This window comes from Pan troglodytes, chromosome 7 (assembly GCF_028858775.2).
Source record: "Pan troglodytes isolate AG18354 chromosome 7, NHGRI_mPanTro3-v2.0_pri, whole genome shotgun sequence".
Lineage (NCBI taxonomy): Eukaryota > Metazoa > Chordata > Mammalia > Primates > Hominidae > Pan > Pan troglodytes.
This window is the reverse complement of record NC_072405.2, coordinates 111,745,456-111,772,002: the sequence shown is the minus strand read 5'-3', so window position 1 is coordinate 111,772,002 and position 26,547 is coordinate 111,745,456. Positions and strand designations below refer to the sequence as shown.

The 26,547-nt window shown below is 39.9% G+C and overlaps 1 protein-coding gene and 1 pseudogene across 1 annotated transcript in view; one reads left to right on the top strand and one right to left on the bottom strand.

Moving 5' to 3' along the window:
* The window catches only part of GRHL2 (grainyhead like transcription factor 2), a 178,251-nt gene that overhangs the window by 135,858 nt on the left and 15,846 nt on the right, over window positions 1–26,547 (bottom strand). The window lies entirely within an intron of this gene.
* On the top strand, window positions 5,300–6,227 carry LOC134810828 (SAP domain-containing ribonucleoprotein-like; annotated as a pseudogene).

The window sequence follows — 26,547 nt, the reverse complement described above, 5'->3', positions numbered from 1 at the left end:
TAAATCCTTATCTGCCCTCAGCCTTTCCTGTCTCTGTTGGTGAAAACTCTACCCTTCTAGTTGCAATACTTGAAGTCATACTTGATTCCTCATTTTCTTACATCCACTTCATTAGAAAATCCCATTGGTTCTACTTTCAAAATATATCCAGACTCTGACCACTTCTCACTACCTCCACTGCTAGCACCCTGGTCCAAGCCACCATCATCTTGCACTTGGATTATTGCACTGTCTCTGTGGTAGCCAGCCTCCCATATGGCCCTCATTGATCCTTGACTCCTAGAATTCACACCCTCGTGAGTCCTCTCCCACACTGGACCAGGGTTGGTCTATATGACCAATAGCACATAGCAGAAGTGATATTATATTGCTACAGAGTTACATAATAAAACTCTGCAGCTTCCATCTTTGTAAGTCTCTCCCCTACTTCCACCCCATCCCCTTGCGCTAGCAAACTACCGTATCATGGCATATTTTGGCAAGGAACTGAAGCCTTGACAAACAGCCGGTGAGGAACTGAGGGCTGCCCACAACCAGGTGAGTGAGCCTAGTAGACTCTCCTGTCTGAGTCAAGTCTTGAATCAATTATGAACCCAGATGACAACTTGACTGCCACTTTATGAAACCCTGAGCCGGAACCTCACAGCTAAGCTGCTCCCAGATTCCTCAGAAAGTGCATGAGATCATGAATGTATGCTAGTTTAGCTGCTAAGTTTTGAGATAGTATGTTACACAGGAATAGAAAATGAATACAGTTTCCTAATAGGTTTCCCTGCTTTTATGATTACCCCCTCCCTCCTTTCCAGTCTATTCTCAACAAAACAGCATCTAGAGAAATCCCATTGAAACGAAATCACATCATGCCCTCTCGTGCTCAATTCTGTAATGACTCCCCTTTTCCTTTAGAATAGAAGTGATGGTTGTTACAATGACCTACCAGGTCCCCCAGGATCATGGGTCCCTTACTTCTACAGTCTATTCTCCCCATACTCTGCTTCTCACTCATTCTCATCTTGCTGCACAGGTCCCACCTTAAGGCCTTGACTTCAGCTGTTTCATCTTCCCAGAATGTTCTTCCCCCAAATACCTAAGGCTAGCTCTCTCATCTCCTTTAAGCTTTTGTCCAAATCTCACCTTAATGAGACTTAACCTGACTACCCTATTTAATGCAGCAACCTGCCTCCACCCATGCTGGAATTTCCAATTCCTTTAAAACTTTCTATCTCCCTTACCCAGCTCTCGACTCTTTCTTTTTTCCATAACAGCCATCACCTCCTTAAACACAATGTAACTTACTTTTTTATTATGGTCAATGTTCCTTGTCTGTCTACCTCCACTAGAACCTAAGTTCCACAGGGCTGGGGTTGTTTTGTTCATGAATATATCACAAGCACCTTGAACAGTGCCTGCGACATACTTGGTAGTCAATTAACATCTGTTAAACGAATGAATAAAAGCTCCATTGCCATTGAGGAATTGAAGTAAAAGTTGTGGCTTAAAATATTAATAAGAGAATGGGAGGAGCTGCATTCTTCAGGTTTTCATAAAATCAATTCACAGCATATTTGTAAAGTTGGTTTTGAGCTATAAAGTTGTATGCAAATGTAAGTTGCCTTGATTTTAGGAAGCATAATTATAAATTTAATTTAATAAGCATCAATCCAATTTGAACTATCTTTCTCCTCCCTCTTAACTCTCCCCTTCAAATTTAAAAAAAAAAGTGGAGATTCATTCTTCTATTCTCCTTAAATGTGACCTAGGAAACCAAGGATATTTACATTTGGACCTGAGGCAACTGGAGGGGAAGGCTAAACTTCAATCAGCAAAGGCCTGATATTAAGAATTCCTTTCGTCTACCTGTTGTCCATCATTCCCAACACTGACTTGACTTAGGGGCAAAAAGAAATTTCTACCCACTACCCTTTCCTTAAGAAGAAGTAATGAAACATTTATATAATTTCCAGGATTTCATGCTATGTACTCTGTCTCAACTGTCCTTTCCCCCACCTCTTTCTCTTTCTCTCTATCTCTCTCTCTCACACACACACAAGCATAGCCTTTATCTTGAGAGCACATGAATTCTACTCTCTCTTTTTTTTTTTTTTTTTTTTTTTTTTTGAGATGGAGTCTCGCTCTGTCCCCCAGGCTGGAGTGCAGTGGCATGACCTCGGCTCACTGCAACCTTCACCTCCCAGGTTCAAGCAATTCTCCTGCCTCAGCCCCCCGCCGAGTAGCTGGGATTGCAGGTGCATGCCACCACGCCCAGCTAATTTTTGTATTTTTAGTAGAGACAGGGTTTCACCATGTTGGTCAGGCTAGTCTTGAACTCCTGACCTCGTGATCCGCCCACCTTGTGCGGATCCCGCCTCCTAAAGTGCTGGGATAACAGGCATGAGCCACTGCGGCCAGCTGAATTCTACTCTCTAAATAGTTTATATTCTGAGTCTTGAGCACTTGAGATTGGTCTCATTTTCTTGTAGCTGATTCACTACGGCTGATTACTGACTTAAGTAACCACTTCATCTCCCTAGCAAAAAAATGACCATATTCAGACCAAAAATGAAAGAGCAAAGGTTTAAAATGTGATAACTACTTTTTTCTTTTGGAATATTGGCCTTTTTCCCATTAACAGAATAAGACTTTCAAATGGAAATTAATGAACCAATTTTCCTACCCAGGGTTAATGTCACAATTTAAATGCCACAAATGATTGTTTGACTGCTAGTTGCTTTCAGCAATATCCCTCCTTTTAGTGCTTGCTAGAGGCAAATCACAAGAGATAACAGATACTTTCCATGTTAGAAGTGAAATGAATCCATAAGCCCAGGACGATATTGATAGCTTCACGTTAAAGATGGCTATGCTCGGGAAAGAGAAGATTCAATTAATTCAGTGAAAATATTATAATGCCCTCCACCACATAAAGTGCATAGTTTTTAAAAACAATAAACTGTAAAACAAAATTTATGTCCATTGAAATTAAGATGGTTTCATTTTAGATACTGATTGCAAAATATACTGATCCACTACTTGAAGCATGGTCTCTCTCTCTCTCTCTCCCCCACCCCCTCTCGGGAGCCCCAGCTTTGTAGTGCCCTAAGCATGCTCTTACTTCACCTATTAAGTAAAAGGATTAGAAATAAAACTAAAGAGCTACAGGAAAGGTAACCCACTGAGCTCTAGAAACAATGAGAAGGATATTACAATAGAAAGTGAAAGGAAGAGGACAAGAAAAGAATTTAAAAATGGAGAGAATTTGTAGAGATGGCAACTTATGAAATGACTAAAATTGGTTAGTGTGTGTGTGTGGTGTGTGTGTAAATCAAAATCTAAAATGTTAACAATGATTATAGGTGAATTTTTATTTTCTCCTTTCTACTTTTTGACTTTTCAAGTAATCTTCAACAATACCATCATACTACTTATTGAGCATCCACTATATGCCAGCTAATGTTCTAAGCCCCTCACATGGGTTAACTCATGTATTCCTTATGTTAATAATAAACTTAGAGTCAGATATGGATATCATGCCCTTCATACAGATGAGTAAATTGAGAATAGAGTGTTAAGTAACTTGCCCAGGTTCAGGTAGCAGTCAGCATTAGATCAGCATTGCATCCAAGTGCCTGAGTTCTCTCTTTTTTTTTTTTTTTTTTTTTTGAGATAAGGTCTTGCTCTGTCCTCCAGGCTAGAAGGCTAGAGGAGTGCAGTGGCACAATCATGGCTCACTGCAACCTGAACCTCCCAGGCTCAAGTGATCCTCCCACCTCAGCCTCCAGAGTGGTCCATCATGCCTGACTAATTTTTTTATTTTTGTAGAGACAAGGTCTCCCTACATTGCCAAGGCTGGTCTTGGACTTCTGAGCTCAAGTGATCCACCTGCTTCAGCATCCCGAAGTGCTGGGATTACAGGTGTGAGCCACCACGCACAACCTCGGAGCCTGAGTTCTTATGCATCCTTCTCTATTTCCTACTCTTGACCATGCTCTATTTTCACAATTAGAAAAAAGTTAGTTGAAAAGGGAAAACTCATAAACAGACAGGATACAAAAGACCAATATAACAGAGGATGATATCCAAATTCAGAGTAATAGAGAAATTATGCAAAAGCGGAGTTTGTAAGCTCCCTGAAGAAAGACAACAAGTTTACATTATTTGTAGAATTCCAAGGTCCTGGAACATTCTAGAGAGTACATATCAGGCAGGAAGGCAGGCAACACATATTTATTGAATGAATTGAATGGGGTGATGGGTAGCAAGTCCTAATTTATCTTTAGTATAATACAACTAGAGGTCATCTATTTTTAAATGTCCTACAGAAAAATGATAGCAAATGATTCATGTAACAGAAATATAGATTAAAGAATTGGGAAATAAGGGAACTATTATATTTAAGAGCAAACAAAAATATGATTTTTAAAGGAAAGAATTGTGTTATAACCAAATTAGCTTTGAAAATTAAAAAGAGAGTCAGTTTTTCTGAGGAAATTACAGCAGTTGAATCTCTAGCAGTAAGAGAGAAAGCACAAAAGCACTTTACAAGCCTGCGGACCGATTTCCATTTAAACACCATTTCATGGGTTTACCTCTAATGTTTACAGCCAATATGGAAAAGAAATGTTAATGCAATTCTAGGAGATAGAAAGCAGAAGAGACTGGAATAAAGGAGAAGCCAGAGTTGAGAAGGCTGCACCCCACCTTTGGTGCAGGAAGGGTTAATGTGTGCTTGAGGACTGTTTTTCTCTCTGAGCTTGGAAAACTCAAGTCTTCAGTGCCTATGGCCAAGCCAGTTCCTGTACAGTGTGCCCAATGGAACTAATTACAACATTAGCTGGCTTCTTAAATACAGAGGAGTCCGCCTTTGGGGTTCCTAGGGCCAGAGAGAGAAATAACATGGTAAAACACCTACAGTAACTTCAAACTGCCACAAAGGCAACAGACAAAAAACATGAGCTTAAAGCAACATGAAAGTCCTTTCATGTGTCTAACCCCCAGCTTACCCTGCTGGGCCTCACTTGTATATATACAAAGGACCCTCCAGGCATCCTCAGAGCCTGTAGCCAGAGCTTCCATCAAGAGAGCGGCCCCCTGCCAGGGCTGAAAGGTCTTCAGTCTAACTCTTCACTTTTAATATGAGAACTGAGAATTTAAGGAAATTTAAGGAAACCTTACATGAGTAAAAGAGAAGCCCCAAGATGAGCAAAAAAGGTTATTTATGAGGAAAATAATTAATGCTAGATACAGAAAATAATGTTAAAAGGAAGATACTTGAGAGGCAGTGGGTGGGGGCCTACTGGAGTGAGGGGTAACAAGATGGCGACCGAGACGGTGGTGCACCATAAGTGGAAGATTGCTGAACTAAAGCAAGAATGTCTTCCTTGTGGTTTGGAGACCAAGGAAATGAAACAAGATGCCATCAAAAGGCTCCAGGCATTTTTTTTTTTTTTTTTTTTGAGAGGGAGTCTTACTCTGTTGCCCAGGCTGGAGTGCAATGGTTCAATCTTGGCTCACCACAACCTCCGCCTCCCGGGTTCAAGCGATTATCCTGCCTCAGTCTCCCGAGTAGCTGGGACTACAAGCACATGCCACCATGCCAGGCTAATTTTTGCATTTTTAGTAGAGATGGGGTTTCACTATGTTGGCCAGGCTGGTCTCCAACTCCTGACCTCATGATCCGCCCACCTTGGCCTCCCAAAGTGCTGGCTCCAGGCATATTTTTCAGGGCATGCTGAAGAGGCAAATGAAGATGTACTGGGAGATGAAACAGAGGAAGAAGAAACAAAGCCCCATAGAAATCCCTGTCAAAGAGGAAGAACTCCCTGAAAAAACTGTTGACGTGGAAGCAGAGAAGAAAGTGGTAAAAATTACATCTGAAATACCACAGGGAGAGAGAATGCAGAAGAGGGCTGAACAAGTCCATGTACCTGTGAGCTTGTAAAGTAAGAAAACTGCCCGGGCAGCTAGGTTTGGGACTTCTTCAGTTTCAACAAAAGGTCTGTCATCTAACAACAAACCTATCAAGAAACCTGGATAAGCTAAAGGAAAGAGCTCAAAGATTTGGTTTGAATGGCTCTTCAATCTCCAGAAAGTCTGAAGATGATGAGAAACTGAAAAGGAGGCAGGACTGATTTGGGATTATCACTGGTTCAGCTGGAACCAGAAGGAACACAGAGGATACAGAGGCAAAGAATAGGAAAAGAGCCGCGCGCTATGGGATTGCCTGCTGAAAAGTTCATGCTGCTTTCTGTTCTCCAGTGGTTTCCATTTCTGTGATTCTTCTCGGTCACAAATATACCTAAATGCACAGTCACGTACCTACCTCCTGCCTTGCAATGAGGGCACATGTACCCCAGCTACATGTGGGAACTCCAGCAGCAATTTGACTTATTGATGTTCCAACTTAAAGCTGTTGTGTTTTTGTTTTTGATTTTTTGCTTGTTAGTTAAAAAAAAAAAATCTGAAAAGAGACGGGGGTAAAAAGAAGCTACTGCACCTACAACACAAGCACAGGCTACTAGAAACCAAGAACCACAAAACAAGTTACATGATTTTTAGAATAAAAATAAAAGTTTGTATGAGGACTGAATAGGAAAGACAGCACAAAATGAATTAATAAACTGAGCAATCAAGCATTGTCCAGTTTTTAAACAAACAAAAAATCATAAGACAAAGTTAAAAGGCATGCAGGATGATTACAGGTGTAAAGTTCAATTTGACAAGAGTTACAGAAGAAAGCAGTGAAGAGGATGAAAGGGAGGAAACAAATGCACAAAAGAAGACTAGAATAGAGTAGAATAATAATGTCTCACAGCTGAAAAAAACTTGAGTATTGGCAAGGCACCAAAGTGCTGGAAAGAATAACGAAAAAGCGGCACTTCTATTCATATCCTGGTGACATTTTTGGGTTGAAGATTAAATTTAAAAATGCTACAAATACTGGGAAAAAACTTAAGTAACATTCAACAGAACAGAACTAGAAACTGCCAGCCAATAAACTTCTCATCCATATCACTAAATGCTGCTAGACAAGAGGAAAGGGATTTGAACATGAAAGTCTAAACAGAGCAAAAGATCAATAAAGTGTGATGGCAAAATAAAATACCTGTTTAGTCGTGAAAAGATTAAAAAACGATTCCACTCATATGTCCCTTTTGAAAACTTTATCCCTTCAGCCAAAGTAAAGAAAGATATGCATGGATAAAGAAATAAATTGATACAGCCATCAGAGAATATCAAATAAGTCAGTAAAATATTAATTGTAGCTGATTTCTGATCACAGAAATGAAATGTATGCCACTAAGAAAGAATTCTTAAATATAATACCAAACTAAAATAAAACACCTGAGAGGTGACAGGAGAAGAGTTGTTTAAAAGGTGCAGTGGGCCCAGCACTGTGGCTCATAGCTATAATTCCAGTGCTTTAGGAGGCCAAGGTGGGAGGATTGCTTGAGGCCAGGAGTTTGAGACCAGCCTGGGCAACATAGCAAGACTCTGTCTCTACAAAAAAAATTTTTATGTAATAATGAGGTAAAATAAAAAGCATGTTGATTTTTCTTTGTACGTAAGGAGAGTAATACATAATGGTTAACTCCTGATATTGATAGAAAAGTTTATGCTTATTAAAAGTTCAAGGGTAACAATTACTAGGATAAAGATAGGATATAGAAATTAAAGAGCAACAATTTCCATAGTATGGTGTGCAGACACCTAGAGAAATCACTTAGATACTTTCAAGGGTTTATGAGTTTAAAACTATTTCCCTAATAATACTGAGATATATGTGCCTTATTCCCTCTGTTGACATTTGTAGTAATGGTATAAAACTAATGTTGGGCAAAAGTTCAAGCTTCTGACATGAATGAAGACAGCGGCATTAAACTATACTTGAGGTATTATATTTTTATCATCACATACAATAAAAACAAAACAAGCAAACAAACAAGCAAATACGTGCTAGTTTCATTTGAGAATGTCCTTCATGAAGCAGTGTAGAATATTAATTTTATTAACCTCACACTTTGGGTACCAACCTTTTTAATATTCTGCGTGACAAAGCAGGAAGTACGTGTAAAGCACTTTGACTGCATACCGAAATACAGCAATTGCCTCAAGGAAAAGCACTCGTGCAGTACTTTGAGTAGGAGTTGAAACTAGCTGCTTTTTTTAAGGGATTCCATTTTTACCTGAAAGAATGACATATTGACAAACTACGTGTTCAAACTTGAGTGTTTGGCTGACGTCTTCTCAAAAATAAACCAAGCGAGAGTCTATCACTTCACAGAAAACAACAGACAGTATTTGTTGCCAATGGTAAAATTTGAGCTTTCAAGCAAAAACAAAAAGGAAAAAAAGAAAATTTTTGGAAACTTGCATCTACCACTACTGATAACTTTCTAGTACTTTATTTTCTGATGAGGTTAATGGATATAATTTTTTGCTAATGTATCATGAAGCACATTAACATTTGGAAAATCCAAATAACTCAGTCAACCAATAATTCCAAATGCCAATGCATGATGTTATAGAATAACACACAAGTATAAGTTCTATTCAAAGTGCAAGACAAGCCTACAGATTTTAATGTAACAGAGAAAGTTCAGTGTATGATTTCAGTTTCCACATTGCAATTAACCTTTAAAAACTACCCGTTTTGAATTTTGGTGAGGTATCAAAGAATATCTAGTTATATGAAAATATATTTTCCTTTTCCAACTATCAGTGTGAAGCAGGATTCTCTAACCAAAATAACATTTTGTAATAGATTGAATGAAGAGGCAGATGTGAGAATCCAGCAGTCATCTGCTAAGCCAGGCATTAAAGAAAGTTGCAAAAATGTAAAATAACACTACTCTTCTCATTAAATTCGTATGTTTTGAAAATTTTAGTTTAGGTTTTACTTTTCTGAAACAGAGTCTTGCTCTCTTGCCCAGCTGGAGTGCAGGGGCATGATCTCAGCTCACTGTAACCTCCACCTCCTGGGTTCAAGCCATTCTGCCTCAGCCTCCCGAGTAGCTGGGATTACAGACATGTGCCACCACACCCAGCTAATTTTTGGTAATTTTTGTAGAGATGGGGTTTTACCATGTTGGCCAGGCTGGTCTCAAACTCCTGACCTCAAGTGATCCACCCACCTCGGCCTCCCAAACTGCTGGGATTACAGGCATGAGCCACCACACCCAACCAGTTATGTTTCATTTCAAAAATGTTATTTCAAGCTGGGTGTGGTGGTACACACCTGGAATCCCAGCTACTTGGGAGGCTGAGGCATGAAGATGGCTTGAGTCCAGGAATTCAAGACCAGCCTGGGCAATATATCAAGATATCATCTCAAAAAGAAAAAAAAAAGGTTAAAAAGCATAATAATAAAATAAAACAATATGTTAATATGCTTTATAACTATCACATGGTTTACAATTATTATTTTAATTGAGCCATAAATAAGTATTTTTTAAAATTTACTGTCTTTAATTTTTCATATGATATATATCAATAGCTATAACCCACATAAATACAAACTCTTCTGGGACTTCAATAATTTAAGAGTATTAAAGGAATTCTGAGAACAAAAATTTGAGAAGCACTGCTCTAGAAAATAACCAGAGAAAAATAATGAAAAAAGATATATTAGCCAGGCACAGTGGCTCACGCCTGTAATTCCAGCACTTTGGGAAGCCAAGGCGGGCAGATCACCTGAGGTCAGGAGTTCGAGACCAGCCTGACCAACATGGTGAAACCCTGTCTCTACTAAAAATACAAAAATTAGCTGGGCCTGGTGTCCAGTGCCTGTAATCCCAGCTACGCAGGAAGCTGAGGCAGGAGAATCGCTTGAACCTGGGAGGCGGAGGTTGTGGTGAGCCGAGATCGCGCCATTGCACTCCAGCCTGGGCAACAAGAGCAAAACTCCATCTCAAAAAAAAAGATATATTGATCAATGCAACAAAAATAAACAAAAATAAAAATAATGATATGGCATAGAAAAAATAAGACTCTATATATCAGCAATTATAATATATGAAAATGGGTTAACTCTACCTTTAAAAGATAAATACTTTCAAACTGGATTTTTTTTTTAAAGCCAGTATTATTTTTTAAGTACCCATGATACATAAGAAAACTGACCTAATATCAGGCCATTAAGCAAGACTCTACCCATTTCAAAGAACTCTTATAATACAAACCAAATTCTCTGACCACAACATAGTTAAATTTTAAACCAACAGCAAAGAAGATGAAATTTAAAGACTATATGTTTTGAAATTATAACATAGTTTTCTAAATATTCACAGGTCAAAGAACAGCTCTTAAAGGAAGCTTTTTTTTAATTAGAACTCCATGATAAAATACTATATGTTGTGGGATATAGATAAATCAGCACTTAGAGGCAAATTTCATACTTTAACTGCTTATGTTAGATGGGAATAAAGGCTAAAAAGTTAAAGAGCTAAGCATATAACGTGTTAGAAAAAAATAAAAGAATTAACCTGAAGAACTTAGAAAGATGGATGTAATAAAGATAAAACAAATTAACGAAGTAAAGACTTGACAGAAAGGACAATTTAAGATGAAAATTGGTTCTTTGAAATGGCAAAGAAAACTAACAAACTGGCAAAGATAATCAAATATTAGAAAAGGAAGACAATTTTAGATGTGACAATTCTCTTCTGAAAAAAGACAATTTTGTGAATCCCTTTATGCTAATATTTGAAAACAGACAAAATGGGAACATTTCTGGAAAAATATAAACAATCCAAAGTGATTCAATTATTTGGAAAGAGAAAAACAGTGATTTTTCAGTGCAGAAACCTGGCAGCTACTACCTTAACCAAGTTATACCCTGAGAGAGGCACATCTTGAAGAGAAAACATCAGACAAATCCAAATGGTGGGGCATTCTATTACGCACCTGATGATTGGTGATTATGGTAGCAACTGTGTTAAACCAATAAGTATGTGAGTCAAAACAAATAAGGTTATGAACCAAAAGAAAACAAAACAAGTAACTTTTGGAGGTGGGATGGTACGTGATTTGTCTTTATTTAGTGGTTTTAAATATATATATAGCTTATGCAACTGAATATAAATGGAAAAGAAGGCTGGGCCAGTGGCTCACACTTGTAATTCTAACATTTTGAGAGGCTGAGGTGGGAGGATCGTTTGAGCCCAGGAATTCAAGACCAAGCAGACAACATGGCAAAAACCCATCTTTACAAATAATAATTTAAAAAATTAGCCACACATGGTGGTGAATGCTTGTAGTCCCAGCTACTTGGGAGGCTGAGGTGGAAGGATCACTTGAGGCCTGGAGATTGAGGTTGCAGTGAGCCGTGATGTGCCACCACACTCCAGCCTGAGTGACACAGTGAGACCCCACCCCCCTTAAAAAAAAAAACAAACTTTCAGTGGATATAAAAGTACTGGACTGAAGAAACAAGCTGGGACGGGTGGTAGTGGGGAACTAATAATTTTGGGTGTTTTCTCTCCATAGCATCCAACATTCTTGATTTCCTTTCCTCTGCTTCATACATAAAAGCATGGTCACAGTCATCTTTATGCAGTTCCCCTCTCCAAGGAAAGAGGTTTTTATTGTACACCTTTCTCTCTTAACCTGTATGGAAAAAAAAAAAAAATCCCCTTTCATTCCTTGTAAGAATAATAGATGTTGGCTGGGCGCAGTGGCTTAAGTCTGTAATCCCAGCACTTTGGGAGGCCGAGGTGGGTGGATCACTTGAGGCCAGGAGTTTGAGACCAGCCTGGGCAATGTGGTGAAACCCATCTCTACTAAAAATAAAAAAAAATTAGCGGGGCATGGTGGCGGGTGCCTGTAATCCCAGCTACTCAGGAGGCTGAGACACGAGAATCACTTGAACCAGGGAGGCGGAGGTTGCAGTGAGCAGAAATCGCACCACTGCACTCCAGCCTGGGTGACAGAGCGAGATTCCATCTAAAAAAAAAAAGAAACAAAGAATAATAGATTTCTACTTTGTGGTCCCAATCAGTATATGAACAGAAGGCCTATTTAGAAATTAAAGTTAAAAAAAAAAGCAAGTTATATTTCATGCAACTTCAATTCCAAAACAACTCAGATATAGATGTTTATATATATATAGATGTTTATATATATATATGTATATATATATATGTATATGTATATGTATAAACATACTTGTATTTGTAAGGCTTGGCAATGGCCTGAGGTACTCGTTTTTGTGTTTATGAATAGACCTGTAGCACACAAGTGCTGCAAAGAAATCTTCATGATCATCCACTCCAAACTTCTCATCTTACAAATAGGAAAACTGAAGTCCAGAGAGGTTATACCATTTCCCTGGGATTACACAGTTATTTTTGTTAACACCGAAATAATTCAAGGACAAATTGCTGGAGGACACATATCCACAGGGGATTGGTTCCAGGCCCACAGATGCTCAAGTGTCTTATATAAAATGGCCTGGTATTTTAGGTATATAACCCATGCACATCCTACTATATACTTTAGATCACCTCTAGATTACTTATAATACCTAATACAATGTAAATGCTAGGAAAATAGTTGTTATATTGTTTTCATTTGTATTATTTTTTACTGTTATTATTGTTATTGTTTTTTTTTCTGAGTATCTTTGAAATACAGCTGGTTAGACCCACAGTTTTGGAACCTTGGATATGAAGAACCAACTGCATACTGTTGGTTAATCATTAGTGCTTTGCCAGGAAGGGGAACATCACACACTGGGGCCATGTACCCTAGAACTTAAAGTATAATAAAAATATATATTTAAAGAAAATCTTTAGTGCTTTGCAAACATATAAGCACTCTTCCATGAGGACAAAACCAAAATTATAAACAGCTTCCTCCATTCACACCCCTGCCCTAAATTTCCCACTCAGTTCATTGAACAAACCTTTATTGAGCTCCTGCTGTACTACAGGCTCTGAGCTAGGTGCAGGGGGCAGTGTTGACCAAGCCAGACACAGTCTCTCCTGTTAAGGAGCATTTCATCTACGAATTGATTAGTTCAAGTCAGCTTATTACCACAGCGTTCTCTAAAAGCTAACAAAAAATTACATTTTTAGAACTATTTTTTTATAATCGGTCCTAATCCCTAGGTATATAAGTCCAAGTATAAAGATGTAATAAAAAATCTTATCATGGAAGTTATGTCTTGTTAAATAACGGAAACACTGCTACTTAAAAACCATGAAAGTTAAGATCATATTCATTTGACAGGTCTTAACTGAGCAACTACTGTGAGCTGGTACTGCTTTGAGTACTGGGATACAGCGATGAAAAAGACAGACCCAGTCTCTGCCCTGGTGAAGCTCTGACAGAAGAATATACAATTGCAGATGTGACAAGTGTTAATGAAGAAAAGTACAGGGTGCTACAAGAGAAAATATCATGGGGACCATGTGGTAGCCAGGAGCACCTCACAACACTTCCAACCACAGAAAGCATCATGGGCCAAAGCTCCTGTTGCCTGTCACTGAAATTTGTCACCACATTTGTGCGGAGACCACACTTCGCCATGGGCTGCTTCCAACCAGCAATCATGTGTGGTAGGACTACCAAAGCGGCACATTCTTGGGGAACAGGGACTCCTCTGATGGCTGGCTCTGACTCAGAGACCCTCACCCCCACCCCATGGCCCTGCTGCATCTTCTTTAGACTGCACAGCAGTCCTGGAAGCTTCTGCTCAACATTTCCTCCCTCTCTCCTTCACTCCAAGTCAGACTCACATTGTTGTCTGACAGCTCCCCCACTTTGCCAGCTCCCTCTGTATTTTTTTCTCACAAGTGGTTCCCCTAATACAAGTATTGCATGTGTAATCCTATCTTAGATTATTCATCACGAAGAACTCAGACTGATGGAGGATCTAATTTAGATTGAGATGGGGCTGCTTAGGATGGGGTTACTGTGAAAGTATTCAAACACAAATTGAGACTTGCAGAAGGAGGAGGAATTTCTCAAGGAAAAGAGGAAGGAATGTCATTACAGGAACAGCACGTGCAAGGTCCCTGAGGCAGGTTGGAACTTCTCCCAATCGAAGGACTAAATGAAGGGCAGTATAGCTGGATCATAATGTTTCAAGAAGGAAGAGGGCAGTGTCTGATGAAACTTAAGAGATAAGCAGAGGCCAGATTATGCCAGGATTTGTAATTCACTTTTAGGATTTTACATTTTGTATGCTAAGTGCACAGGGTACTCATGTGAGGTCTTTAGGAAGGGAACATCTTGATCAAATTCTTTTCTGTTCAATCCATACAGAGGGTGATCTTTTAAAAACACAAGATGTTCTCTTGTGACCTTTAAAAGATCACCCTGTCTGCTGCGTGGGATTGAACAGAAAAGAGGTTGTAGGAGACCAACAAGGCAGTTACTGAAATGGCCCAGGAAGGATAAACTAAGGATTACTTTCTGCATAATGAGGAAAATCATCTTTATAAGGTCTTCCTTAAGATTCTGTAGCCCTTTTCTTTATTTCAAGGCAGTCAATATTTTCTGCCATTTTCTTTATTCAGATAACCGTCTTAAATTTTACATGTTTGTGCAAGTGGGTATTATGTCTCACTCAATTTGTAACCTCACATACTACGTGAATCAGTCTATAATCTCCTCCAAAGTTGTGTAACAGAGATAGTCTACGGTAAAAATGTTGGACTCCACCTCTGTCTTTAAAGCTAAGAGAATAGATTAGAAACTTACAAGTGTTCCACAAGAAAGTAATGGGAAAGTCTGTATAAAATCCATACAAAATATGTTGCTTACACAAGATGTCCCTTCTAGAAAAGGAGATAGGGCAAACAAATTGACTTTATGATAAGTTTGATCTAAAATTAAAATGCTGGAAATAATAAAAGCCAATTAAACTTAAGTTTGCCTGACTAAAATTTAGATGGGCTTCTAATGGAACTATTAGGAAAATAAGAACTAATTATTTGTTTTTCAATAATTAGACAATAATTATAAGCACTCAAGTCCTCTAGTCCTGGATCTGTGCATGGATTTTAAAATATTCTCATTTTTAAATTGATTATTAGCAGTGAATAGAGGGGGGAGAAAGCCTTTTATCTGTATATGCATATGTTATGTGAATATACATGCACATATACATATATCTTCATATGTACGTACATATGTGTGTTTGCAATACACTTAGGGTTAGGGTGGGGTGTGTGTGATGTGGATGAAGGTCATTTGTATGTTAGCTTATTTAAATTAAACCTTTACTTGAGACGATTTAAATAAATTCCAGACAATTGTTTTTAGTTGTTTCATATGCAACCATACAAAAAAAAAAAAAAAAAGCTGGGCATGGCGGCACACCTGTAATCCCAGCTTCTCTGGGGTGAGGCAGGAGGATTGCTTAAACCCAGGAGTCTGAGGCTGCAGTGAGCTATGATCACACCACTGGACTCCAGCCTGGGTAACAGAGCAAGACCCTTTAAAAAAATTCAAGTAATAAGTGATGAATATTTATCTGACCTTGGATTTGGGAATAGCTATGTAAACATAAAAACAGTAGAAGAATCAATGAAGGGCCAAGTACAGTGGCTCACACCTGTAATTCCAGCACTTTTGGGAAGCCAAGGCGGGAGGATTACTTGAGGCCAGGAGTTCAAGATCAGCCTGGGCAACATAGCAAGACCCTATCTCTTAAAATTAAAAAAAAAAAAAAATCAATGAAGAAAAAGTGATAACTTTGACTACAAAACTTGAAACACCTAAAAATGAGTAGAGATTTCAGGTGAAAGGCATTAGAGTAGGGCTGCATTACAAACCCACTCTCCCATAAAACCTAACAAAAATAGACAGAAATTGTGTATGTGTGTATGTGACTGTGCAGACATCTCAAAAATTTGTCAACTGCACAGCCCCATGCCATACATTCCAACAGACGAGGCCAGTGGGGGAAATGGAAGATTTTCGTAACAATGTGCCTCACAAACAGCAGCACAGGAGACAGAAGTTAAATCAACAAATTACGTAGAGTGCTTGCTAATATCCTCCCAATATGGACAGAAGCCCAAAGGAGTAGACAACACCTTAGAAAACTCTTTGAGATGTCATTACCTCCACTTTCAGACTTTAGCAGAGATGGAAAGAACTTGGGGGTCTTTCTAGTATGGGAGAAAAGAGAAGCAGCACAGAACGATCTCATACATACAGAGCTAACTCATTGACTTGGAGTGAATCGTTCTGTTGAAGGGACATTGATCAGTGCATAGAAAGAAAACATGTGGCATGGGTGATGAGCAGGGAGGCAATGGCAAAAATAGCTGAAGACCAGGCACTGCAGAATGGTTGTATTATATTCTTGTAACCAAACACACCAGGAGAAGTCAAGTGGAGTTCCTACAAGTGAGGAGGTGATCCTGTATGGGTACTACTCCTGGTACCTTGGAAATGGCTGCCCATCCCTATACTAGGGATTTTATTTATTTTTTCCTTTCTTTGAGACAGGGTCTCACTCTGCTGCCCAGGCCAGAGTGCAGTGGCACAATCACAGCTCACTGCAGCCTCGATCTCCAGGCCTCAAGTGATTCTCCTACCTCAGCCTCCCAAGTAGCTGGGATTACAGGCGCATGCACCATCACGCCCGGCTAATTTTTTGCATTTTTTGTAGAATCGGGTTTTTGCCACGTTGACCAGGCTGGATTAATGATTTTCTAATAGGGAAAATCACAAGGAGGTGGAGGATATGATTATTAGAGGCAGGGAAGTATGTGATATGGGGGAAGATTCACAGAAGAGTTTAGGGAAAGGCTGCTACACTGTGGACCAAGTCTCAGATCAGAAGGGTGAGCTGTGTTACAGTAGGGAAGAGTGTGTGGAGCCTGAAAGCTCTAGAACTTCTAGAACCCTGCAGTTACATGGGCTCTCCTGCTGGCCATGTGATGTAGTGGGAATAAGCGAGGTGCTGGTGAGCCCGAGTTGCCTGTCTCTTCTATCTGGTGTCACTGCTGCACGAAAATGTGGAGTTCTCTCTCCCAGGTTCACTCATATCAACCAGGTACTAGCCAAGCAATCCTGTTAGAAAGTCAGGTAGGGTTGCAAGAAGCATAAAGCCTTAAATCTTTCTAGGAACTATAGCTGCTTAATTACAACATTTGTGATGCTTGCATCAAATGACTGCAAACGGACATGAAAGTCTGAAGAAAAAACAAAGGTCAGTGTTGTACTTTTTATATTGTCTGATGCTCTATGAAAGCCTCATCTTGTCTACATTGTCTCTGAGGAAAGTGAGAATTTTTTTAACTACACAGACTCCCCAACAACTGTTGGAATATTGCCCAAGGAAAGTGTCTTGCAGAGCTGAATCAAATACAAAATGCAGCCTGATTTTGTTAGCAGAAAGAGTCCACTAGACTGACAGTACAGCCCTTTGCGCTGGTGGCCATTAGTGGCTTGCTTAATGTTATTGTGGCAGCTGCCTGGACACTTTCCCTGCACTCTTTGTTGTCCCGGGGGTACTGGTCCATCCAGAGGAGTTAGGCTGAGTGGAAGGAGGCGTCCATGAATCATCCCCAGCAGAGAATAGGAACTTAGCAAAACTGAAAACAAAATGGGAGATAAATGCAGTAAGACCCTTTGAAGGAAGGAAAACTGGGAAGGGGGCAGGGAGAAGACTGCTGAAAGCCCCGGATGAAGTTTCATAAGAGTTTTCCACTGTGAGTTACTGACATGGCTCCAGTATCCCCAGCTTCCCTTTACTTTTAGCCCTAGTGACTAGGAGATGTGAGGGTGGAAAGGGGAGATGTGAAGAGCCAAAGCGACAGTCCTCAATCGAAGCAGAGGCCCCAGGACTCCATGATCAAGCAGAGGACGGACCTAAAACCCAAAGGCATCCCACCACAGGAACAGGATGATGCTGTCCTGCAGATATGGAGTGAACTTGATCCAGAACATTTAACCAAGGTATGTGAGTTTTCCACCCTGCCACACCTTCAAATGCCCAGGCTTTTCACTGGCCTTAAAAGTCCATGCAAGCAGGTTTCAGATGGTGGCAATAAGTGAAGAAACAATTGATTCATGCAAGTGGGTTGTGGCAGAGCCAAACCTTTATCTTCATGGTTGGAAGTGAATAGATATACGTAAAATGATAGATCAAGAAATAGCAGTATTTATTTCTGAGACATATGGAGGTAAACAAGAAGTAATAGGTCCGGGTGCGGTGGCTCATGCCTGTAATCCCAGCACTTTGGGAGGCCAAGACAGGAGGATCGCCTGAGCTCATGAGTTTGAGACCAGCCAGAGCAACATAGTAAGACTCAGTCTTTACAAATTAGCTGGGCATGGTGGCATGTGCCTGTAGTCCCAGCTACTTGGGAAGCTGAGGTGGGAGTGTCCCTTGAGCCTGGGAGATCGAGGTTGCAGTAAGCCATAAACACACCATTGCACTCCCTCCAGCCTGGGCCAAAGAGGGAGACCCTGTCTCAAAAAAAAAAAAAAAAAAAAAAAAAAAAAAAAAAAAAGGAAAAGAGGTAAAAAGAAATCCAGTACAGTTGCTGGAGATCAGAATCAGAGAGAAGAGTAGGGGAAACTGCTATTTTTTACAGATTGTTTTAAGTATGATTTGATATTTTGAACTAAATATACTTCTTTGATAAAAATTAAAATTATATTTTAAGAAAATATTATGTGGGCCATTTGCAACATGTCTGCAGCCCAGAGGCAGTCTGTGGTTGTCAGTTGTCAACCACTAAACCACCAGGTTTCTGGAGGGAGGCAGTAGGCAAATGGGCACCGGACCTCCTGAGAAGCAGGAGATCAAAACCCCATTTGGTCCCTTTTCAGGAAACAGGCAGTGAAGCATGAGGTTACATTCATAGACCACAGAGTCAGACCACAGGGTTCAAGTTCCATCTCTGCTGCCTGTCAGCCCTGTGACCTCTGACAAGCTACTGAGCCAACCTGCGCTCCCATTTTCTCATAAACCCTCACAGATGTGATTCGAGAATTGAGTTATCCATGGACAGTGCTTAGAGGGGCGCCTGTGACACACTACATACAGTAACTATGAAAGAGCTTGATATTAACATTATTGTAAAGTGCAATATTCTTAAGCCGTCTTTGGTAGAGTACAGTGGCCCCAACACCAGTCAGCTGGCAAAAGACAGGAGGAGTTTGTAATGGGAAACTCGCTAGAGAGGAAGGGAAGAGGAAGGTCAAGCTGACCTCTTAGGTGCAATCCCCAGGCTTTCCTGGACACCCTATCTCCTTGATCCTGGAAATCACCCCCAATCCAACCTCTGCACTGTGGGCATGCCTCACGGGAGAAAGGCTTCCATGTGAAAACACTTAAGATGCCTCTCATTGAAACATGAAAATGCAGTGCCCAGCATGCAACACGTCTTGGTTTTCAACAGACTCTGAAGGGTGGAAAGAGCAGAAATGGCAGGAAAGACATAGGCTTCCTGGTCCCATTTTACATTTTCTTTTTCCTCAGTATATTGTAACAAGGACAGAATCCATGACTTAAGTAAACCTCTAGTTCCTGAACTTGTCAACAATGAGACAGGACTCTGGGAAGAAAGACATTCTCAGGCTGGGAGAGGGGAAGAGGATGTTGAACTGCTGAATGTAAGCGTCATAAGACATTTTTTAAATTTGTAAGAAAAGCTGATGAAGTAGGAAAAGTGATGGCCACACCCCAACCTCATATATAATATTAATGTCTGTGTGTGTGTGTGTGTGTGTGTGTGTGTGTGCAGAGAGACAGAGAGAGAGAAAGAGAGAGGGAGTTGAGTCTGTTCTCTCTTTCCTACTGCAAGACCTCATTGCAGTGATCCCTGTAAGGAGGGAGGGAGGGAGGGAGGGAGGGAGGAACGAGGGAAGGAAGGAAGGAAGGAAAATGAAGGGGGGAAGGAAGGGAGGAAGCAGGAAAGGAAGGAAAGAAGAAAAGGAAGGGAAAGAAAGGGAAAGAAAGGAAAGGAAAGGGAGCAGAAAAAAGGAGAGGAAGAAAGAACAAGGAGGAAGAGAAGAAAGGGGGAAGGACAGAGAGTAGAGGAAGGAGAAGAGGAGGAGAGAGAAGTGAGCATGGAAGTGGAACTTAAAGGTTGAGACTTTCTCCCTCAAACAGAGAGCCCCATCCTAACATTCGTCTGCCTAAACATCTCTAGAAATAAGTCACTACCTGAAAAAGCTCTTCATTCCACTGGCAGAAAGCTCGAGTTGTTAGGAAACTTTCACTTTGTGGCAGCCACTAGCAGGCACCTTGCAGCACTCCAGCTGCCGGGAGAGCAGCTGCCCATGGGCCTGGCTGCAGCCAGGCCTCCCACAGGCTGCTCCCAGCCAGAGGTTGTACTGACCCAGATTCCATGGCAGATGCAGGACTCCTCTGATGGCACAAAATAAAGGACTCCTAGGGCTTTGAGGAAGCTTTCTTAGACTGCTGGGTCTCTCCAGCCCTTGGGCTGGGCTTGCCTCAGAGTCTGGGGGCTCTCCTTCCCTTGCTTAGCTCCCCCACTCCATTCCCTCACAGGTGCATTCCCTTAGTAAGATCCTCGCATGTTTAACCTCATCATGGTGTCTGCTTCTTGGAGCATCTGGACTAACACATACATAAACTGAGACAAAGTCTCTTTGTTTTCACTTATTGGTCCCAGTTCTATCCACAGGAATCACTGTATAAGTCTAATGTACTGTGGCTCCAGTTTTTCTAGCCAAGTATTCATAAAAGCACTGAACTGTCCTGTGTGTGTGCACATATGGGTATGAGCATGTAAATGTATGTGTATGTGTGTAAGAGTGGGGCTGGGGTGAAGAGAATGACAGGAGAGGTAAAATCTGATGAAGAAAGGGTGAGAAGACAGACCCAGTGAGATAAGGGAGACCTGAAGCTGATGACTTCCTGTAAAACATAAATGCTGAAACTTCGCCTTAGTGTGAAAGCCTCAGCAGATACACAAAGGGAGCATAGAAGACATTGAAAGGTTAGTCAAGGACTTTCATGGGCCCAGCAACCTTCAAGGAATAGATAATTCCAACATTGTTTGAATTGTTGCAGCGCATAATAAAGCATGGAAAGTTTCCCAGCTCATTAAAATCAGCTGGTATAACACAGATATCAAAATGCACAATGGCCAGGCGCGATAGCTCACGTGTGTAATCCCAGCACTTTGGGAGGCCAAGGTGGGAAGATCACCTGAGGTCAGGAGTTCGAGACCAGCCTGGCCAACATGGTGAAACCCCTGTCTTTACTAAAAATACAAAAATTAGCCAGGTGTGGTGGCGGGCGCCTGTAATCCCAGCTACTAGGGAGGCTGAGACAGGAGAATCATTTGAACCCAGGAGGTGGAGGTTGCAGTGAGCTGAGATCGAGCCAGTGCACTCCAGCCTAGGCAACAAGAGCAAAACTCCATCTCCAAAAAAAAAAGCACAACAATAGCCTGCACCCACATACACAGAGACACATACACACACCCAGGAAGGAGGAGACCCGTGTCAGTTACAATAACAGCAATGAGAACAAACATTTACTGAGTGTTTACCATGTCTCACAGACTGTTCTAAGGGTTATATACCTCACCATAATGCTGGGAGGCAAGATCTCTCACTATTATTCCCTTTTTATAGATGAGAAACTGAGAGAAATTAAGTAATTTACCCAAGGCCACAACCCCAGTAAGTAGTGGGATTGTGATGAATACAGACATAAAATCCTCAGAAAAATATTGATGAACTGAACCTATTATTTAAACAACTACTACAACAACAACATGACCCTGTAAGGCTTATCCCAGTAATGCAAAACTACTCAAAAAAAATCAGGAAATTTATTGATTGATATCACTATATTAAGAAAACAAGGGAAAAAAACCAATATAAAAATTATTAACAGCTGCAATAAACTGAATGTTTGTACACCCCTAAAATTCATATGTTGAAATACTATCCCTAATGTGATGGCATTTAGAGGTGGAGAGGCCAGGAAACTAGCCAGCTAAGAAGAGGGACTTCACCAGAGCCCCTCCGTGCTGGCACCCGGATCTCAGACCTTTAGCCTATGAAACGGTGAGACATCAGTTTCTGTTGTTTATAAGCCACCCAGTATTTTGCTATAGCAGTCTGATTGCACTAAGACAATAGCCAAGAAACCAACGGCACCATTATGCTCAACAGTGAAATACTGAAAGCATCCTCTGCCAATCCTGACCAGCGTAATAAAAGAGAAAGATTTAAGAAATCAAAACACAGCCTGGCCAACATGGTGAAACCCCATCTCTACTAAAAATACAAAAATTAGTCAGGCATTGTGGTGCACACCTGTAATCCCAGCTACTCGGGTGGCTGAGGCCGGAGAATTGCTTGAACCCGGGAGGCGGAGGTTGCAGTGAGCTGAGATCGTGCCACCGCACTCGGGCCTGGGTGACAGAGTGACTGGGTCTCAAAATGTAAATAAAATAAAACATATTTAATAAGCAAAGATACCTCTTAAAATAGTACCAAAAAGATAACATATTTTTGGATAAACTTTTGAAAGTAAATATAATAAAAGTGCAAGTTCTAATGAAGAGAATGTTTTAATGATACTGAGGAACATCAAAGATGATTTAAATAAATAGAGCAAAACGTATTTGTTTTTATAGGAATGCATGATGTGAATAAGATATCAACTCTATACTAAAGTTATTCATAAAGTTTAATGAATCCCTTCCCTTCTCCTCACTCTCAAATCAGGTTTTCTTAAGAACTACAGAAGCTGATTCCAGTTTGCATTAAAAAAAAAAAGCCAAAATAACCAGAGAGATGTTTTTAAAGTAGACTAATTAGATGGCACAAGATTTCCAGATATTAAAACATTGTATAAACTTAAATAAATAGTTGCTTCATAGGCATAAATAGATCAATGTAACACACTGAAGAGTTAAAAAATAGTCTTAAATACACAAAGGAATTTATAATAAAGGCTGGATTTCAGACAAGTGAGGGAAATATTATGTATTGCTTAATAAATGGCATTGGCACAATAGTTTGGCCATCTAGAAAAACAATTATGTAAAAACCTCACCTCATTTCTTCATTGAATAAATTCCAGGTGGATCAAAGCTTTTAGTGGAAATGTGAAACCACAAAAGAATAAAATAAATAGAATGATAGAATAAAATTTAGGAGAAATTTGCGTGGGGGAAAAGTTGTCTGTATTTAATTTTAGAGCAGAGAAAGCCTTCTTAAGCAAGGCATAAAACCTAGAAGCCATTTAAAAAAAAAAAAAAAAAAAAAAAAAAAACAAGATGAGGCCGGGCACAGTGGCTCATGCCTATAATCCCAGTACTTTGGAAGGCCAAGGCAACGGGCAGATCCCCAGGTCAGGAGTTCAAGACCAGCCTGGCCAACATGGCAAAACCCCATCTCTATTAAAAATACAAAAATTAGCCAGGTGTGGTGGCACACACCTGTAGTCCCAGCTACTCGAGAGCCTGAGGCGTCGCTTGAGGAATCACTTGAACCCAGGAGATGAAGGTTGAAAAAGACTGATAAGATGCACTGCTGGGATGGTAGGCAGCAATAAGCATATTTGACCATTATTGATTGGATTATAAATTAAAGTAGCATTTTTGGAGAGCAATCTATCAAAGGCTTCAATATGCTTAGCCTTTGCCCCAAAGGTTCCGCTTCTATGAATTTGTCCTTTAGTCACTTGTATATTCTTTCTGTGAAATATCATGCAACCCAAAAAATGAAGTGACTGTATTATTGATATGGAACTACCAAAATCATAAAACAACATGTATAAAATTATTTTTGTAAATAATAAGACAAGTGAAAAAAAAAATTTTTTTTTTGAGACAGAGTCTTGCTCTGTTGCCCAGGCCGGAGTGCAGTGGCACGATCTCCACTCACTGCAACCTCCACCTCCCAGGTTCAAGCGATTCTCTTGCCTCAGCCTCCTGAGTGGCTGGGATGACAGGCATGCACCACCATGCCTGGCTAATTTTTTTGTATTTTTAGTAGAGACAGGGTTTCGCCATGTTGGCCAGGCAGGCTGGCCTCAAACTCCTGGCCTCAAGTAATCCACCCGCCTCAGCCTCCCAAAGTACTGGGATTACAGGTGTGAGCCACCACGCCCGGCCGACAAGTGAAAAATTTTAAAACTCACAAATGCATGCGCATTTATATGTGGTACAATGCCTAGAAAAACATCTGGAAGAATATACACAAAAATTGTTAAAGTTCTATTGAAAGTGGTAGGAGAGAAATATAAAAGGCAAGTTTATCTTTTTTCTCACTAAATTGATAGTTATTGTGTAATAACATATATTTTTTAATATTTGTAAATTTTAAGCTAGGAAATTCTACTTGTAGAAATTTATTCTAGGAAATGATCTAAAAATCTTTTTTGTTCGCTCACTGGCCCTTAATTCAGGAATATAAAAATCTTGAAAGATTTTATGCCTAAGGATTTTTATAGAATTATGACTTTATAATAGTGAAAACTCTAGCAACAACCTACATGTAACCTAAATGTAAGTCAATGATGATAAATCCACTGTATATAATGCTCTGCTGACATTAAAATATTTACTGAAAAAGTCGTAAAACTCATGGACAAATACTTATAGAGTTAGTTTGCAAAAAGTTAAAAATATGGCTAGTTGCAGTGGCTCATGCCTGTAATCCCACCACTTTGGGCGGCAGAGGTGGGCTGATCACTCGAGCCCAGGAGTTCGAGACCAGCCTGGGCAACATGGTGAAACACCATCTCTACAAAAAATACAAAATTCAGCTGGGCATGGTGGTGTGAGCCTGTAGTTCCAGCTACAGCTACTCAAGAGGTTGAGGTGGGAAGATCATCTGGGCCTGGGAGGTCAAGGCTGCAGTGAGCCAAAATCACACCACTGCACTCTGCTCTAGGCAACAGAGTAAGACCCTGTCTCAAAATAAATAAATAAATAAAAATATGCAATACAACCAATTACTTAAAGATTACCCTTCATTTACATAAGTGCTTTATAGGTTTTATGGAGGAGAACCATTATTTGTTGCTTGCAAGTGGTTGACTTCCTAATCAAGCAATTCTTATATTTACAGCTTCAAGAACATTTTGTAAAAAAAGTAGAAGATATAGCTTGGATCACATGAAATCCTAGATAATCTAAGAATGTATTTAAAGTAGTGAGTTTAACCTTCTACTAGAATTAAGTATGTTTTCCCCTTAATCAGTAGCCAAACTAATTAAGCTGAATTTTTCTGTTCATGCCCTCTCTGCAAGATTTGTAGAGGAAAAAAAAATATATATCTAAAAGGCTAACCATAAGAGGAAAATTGAAGAAAATAGCCTCAATAATTCACAGACCAGATAATGAGCTCCTGATTAAAGCAGCTGGCTCTAATGCCATCAACACTTTTAAGACAAATTCTTAATTGCCCTACATGTTTTAATGTTGTATCTCAGTTTAGAAAAGTACCAAATTACTTCCATAAATTGCCATTTTCCACAGATGTTATGTTTAACATTATAAGCAACGTGCATGTGACAGATGTTTTAACCCGCAGCTCTAGGAAAGGTTTTTAATATGAAGTTTAATTGCAGAGCCCTGGAGCCTTATCTTTGAAAAGTGACTTCATTTTAAATAGCCCTACTATTTAGATAAACAACCAAAGTGTTTCTCAACCACTAATAGGCCAAAACACACACACACACACAAAAGAAGAAAGAAAGAAAGAAAGAAAGAAAGAAAGAAAGAAAGAAAGAAAGAAAGAAAGAAAGAAAGAAAGGAAAACAAACAAACAGGGAAGGGATGAAAGCCTGACCAAGCCTGAGAAATGAAAAACAGTGGCAGACCTTTGAAATCGAAATAAAAGTACAAAATTTGAAGACTCACACTGTCTTGCCTCATTCTGGACCTGCTTCCACATTTCCCACAACTAATTATCTGAATAATGGAAGGTAAATGTGCAATTGCTTTTTCCCCCTAAATTATGTTTTTTCTAATTACAATCTTAAACCTTGACCTAACTGTCTCATCTTTGGGGTCTCTGCATTTAGCTTGGTGCCCAGCTTTGTGTCTGGCTATAGGCACTCAATAAATCATATAGTCAAATAGGCTTATGTGGTGGCCACTCATTTGTTGTCGTTTGGATGTATTCATCCTGAACTCATCCCGAACTCACCCTTGACTAGGTACCTTGAATTTGTGGTCATTGATCAGGGGACTTTAAATGCTGATCTGAGTCACTGCTTTCACTGGCAAAGGAATGAGGGCTGTGAATTGGGGATTATTCTCAGACCCAATGACGTACTGAGAGAAGAGATCATGGCTCCACACTCTGCTAACAAACTCTTTTTTACTGACTGTAAATGCTCTACAGCTTAACTCTGTACAAAACCCTAAGCACTTTCAAGATCTCAAAATACTCTCTATATATTTAAAGCAAACAAAGATAAAGCTCTCCCGTGATGAAAAAAAAAAAAAAAAAACCTGAGTAAATGGAAAGAAATGCAATTCAGAACAAGTACCATTTTTAATCTACCAAATTGGCAAAGACTAAAGAGAGGATTATAATATGCATTGTTAGAGACGGAATGTGGAATTCTACTCTCAG